Genomic DNA, 3,627 nt, shown 5'->3' on the forward strand with positions numbered 1-3,627 from the left:
CAGGCAGCAGCTAGCTAGCTTTTCTCCTCACCTTACATTGTAATGCAAATTACCTGCCCCAAGGCAAGTGCAGCATCCACACCCACAATAATCAATCACAAACTCCAGCAGCCCCCCATGACTGTATGAGGTTTTGGGGGGACAACTAGACATAAGCTATAATACTCCCCTAGATGCTCATTTTGACCATTTTGATGCATGTAACAAAATTCATTCTTACTAAGAGAGAAGTCCTGGGCTCTCAGAATCAGAGACTTTTCTTTTAAATTCAGGCACAGGGGTCTGTTGACCATGTTGTACATGTGTGTGTGTATGTGTGTGTGTGTGTACAAATATGCACATGTCCACACCCATGTGGTTTTTTTTTTTAATTAATTTATTTATTTATTTATTTGTGTGTGTGGCCAGCTCAGCCCACCAGGGGGCGGGGCTGGCTGGCATGTGGTGCTGGGGGATTGAACTGCAGACCCTGTGCTTTGCTAAGCTTGTTCTAAGTAGGTGCTTTAGACCACTGAACCATCTCTCCAGTCCCCATGTGTTTTGTATGAAGGAAGAAAAGTGAGTGGCCAGTCACTACCCTTACTGGCACCTCTTCCCAGCAGGCATAGCTGGGCCCCCAGGTCACATACAATGGAATTTTTCTATAAATTAGGGGCCTCTACTCCCAAAATTGTTATACAGATTTAATGCAACCCAGCTCAAAATATCATTAGCATACCTCACATATCTAGAGAAAGCATTCCTGAAATTCATCTGGAACCAGAAGAGACTTAGAATAGCAAAAGCAATCCTGCACAACAAAGGCAAGGCAGGAGGCATCAAATTCCTGAAATTATACCCCAAAGCTGCTATGATAAAATCAGCATGGTACTGGCAAATAAATAAATAAAAAGCAAACCTGAGAATCAGTAGAACAGATTAGAAGATGCAGAAACAACTCTATACTAAGCTACAGTCCAAATGGATCAAAGATCTAAATAGTAAAACAGAAACATTAAATCTGCTGGAACAGAGAATAGGTAGAACTTGAAGACATAGACATAGGCAAAGACTCTATGAACAAAACCCCAATTGCATGGGAACTATTACAAAGAATCAACAGCTGGGACCACACTTTATTAAAAAGCTTTTATACAGTGAAAGAAATCACCAACAGAGTGAAAAGACAACCCACAGAATGGAAAATATTTTTTGCCAATTGTTCTTCAAAGGACTAATATCTGGACCATATAAAAAATTGGAACAAACCAGATCCTCTTCCAAATTTAAAGATATAATAAAAATGGGCATCTGAGATGAATAGACATTTTTCAGATGAAAAAATGTTGAACATCATTGGTATTCAAATTTTAATTTTTAGGGCTGGCCAAATAGCTCAGCAGATTAAAGTGCCTGCAAACAGGAGTAGGGGCCAGGGATTCGATCCCTGGACCTACTGTGCCAGCCCCACCGCTGGGGTGCCCTGAGACAGAGATTGAGTCTGGGTGTGGTGGCACGCACCTGTAATCCCAGTCCTTGGGAAGCTGTAAACAAGAGAATCACTATGAGTCCAATCTAGTAGTGAGATCCTAAACACCCTATAGACCCTTCCCTAAAATATAGAATTTTTTTTTCATTTTTGTTTATTTATTTATTTGGTACAGGGTCTCACTCCACAGCTTGGACTCATAGTAATCCTCCTGTCTCAGCCCTCCAGCTCTGGGATTACAGGCATGTGCCACTATCCCTGGCGTGTCTGGGGTTCCAGGGCCAGCATGGCATGTGGTACCAGGGATTGAACGTGAGTCCTTGCACTTGCCAGGCAGGTGCTTTGACCACTGAGCTATCTCCCCAGCCTGGTATTCCAATTTTAATGCAAATTATAACCCTGAGATTCCATCTCACTCCAGAAAGAATGGTTATCACTGAGAAACCAACTAAGAACAAATGCTAGTGAGGCTGTGAGGAGAAAGGAACTCTTGTCCACTTTTGGTAGGACTGTAGACTGGTACAACCACTGTGGAAATAAGTGTGGAGATTCCTCAGAAAACTAGGACTATAGGTCCCACTGGCCCAGCTATTCCCCTCCTGGGTATCTTCCAAGAATAATTAAAAGCCTCACACCACAGTAATATGATATATGCACACCCATGTTTATAGCAGCACCGTTTGTGATACTTAAATCTTGGAAGCAACCCAAATGCCCATCAACCTGAGGAATGGATGAAAATGATATATATAGTATATATAATTACTCAGCCTAAAGACTCATATCTAAATGGATGGAGTTGAGACCATATGCTTCAGTGAAATAAATAGACGCATGTGTAAATATTACATTGTTTCTCTGGCGTGAGGAACTGAAAACATGAATAAGAATCAAAACATATAATAGAAATTGTGAAATAGGAAGAGATTATTCATCGCTTCTTGGCCTTTTGCCTAGGATCAAGTAAAAGAGATTGTTCAGAAGGAAAGGGGAGCTGGGGAGATGGCTCAGTGGAATAAGTGCTTGCCTGGCAAACACAAGGACCTGAGTTCAATCCCCGGAAAAAGGTTGAAAAACAAAAGGAAAGGGGAGTTAGGGAGGGTGGCTAGAGAAAGGAAGGAAAGGAAAGGAAAAAATAAGAAAAGAATAACATGGAAACAAAGTTTTGTAAGTGAGGAGAAGGAAAGGGAGAATGGGGAAAAAGAATAAGTTATGTCATGTACAGGTACAAATTCCCTACGATGCGTGTGATCGTTATGTACATCTGAATTGTACCAATAAACAATAAACAACTATTTCATAATAAACTTGAAGGTAATTTTTTAAAAAAAGTCAGGGGCCTGCGAGCTCTGGCCTGCAGGCAGCCGGGCCAGTTGGCCTCTGAGCGGATAATGGTTTTTTTGGTTCGGTTGGGCCACTCCATGCCCCTCTTGCTGTTGCTCCCTGAGCCCCGTGAGATGAACTCTGCGGGACCGAACTGCTTCCCACACCGCCTGGCTGGTGTGGGCGCCCGGGGCACACCCAGGGACGGGAGGTGGAGGTTCTTTGAGAGCACACGGGGAGGACAGTGGCACCTTGTCCCCTTCCACGCTCCTTCCTTCCACCGGATCTGAGGTAGAAGACCTGGACAATGAAGAAACGTTCCATGGACAGACGGGAACGCGGAGGTCCAGGGGCACCTGCAGGTCTCGCCTCTGCCCCTGGATAGCCCAATCACTGAAGAGTCCCTGGTTCGGGGTCGTGCTCTAGAAGGCGCACGTGAATTTCAGTTCTTGGGGTCCCTAGCAGCGTTGAGCGGATCCGCAGGACACTTGGGGCTCCACAGTGAAACCAGTTTAGTGACATTTTCGCCTTGATCTTTAGCGACACCTAGTGGCCACAGATCACCGTCTGTCCGAGTTGGCCTTAAGGGCAGCTCTCCAGGACCTCAGGCACACCCAGTCATTTCAGCTCTTCCCACTTCATAAATTGTTGCGCTGACCTGTCTGAAATCACGCTAGAATCTCTCTCTTTCTTCATTCCTTTTTTTGGGTGTGTGTGGTGTTGGAGATGGAGCCCAGAGCCTCTTGCATGCTGGGCGAGTGTTCTACCTCTGAGCTGCACCTCGATTCTCCTTTATTCTTTTGTTTTTGTTTGTTTTCATTTTATTATTTATTTAT

Source organism: Octodon degus, unplaced genomic scaffold (assembly GCF_000260255.1).
Source record: "Octodon degus isolate 3935 unplaced genomic scaffold, OctDeg1.0 scaffold00098, whole genome shotgun sequence".
Classification (NCBI taxonomy): domain Eukaryota; kingdom Metazoa; phylum Chordata; class Mammalia; order Rodentia; family Octodontidae; genus Octodon; species Octodon degus.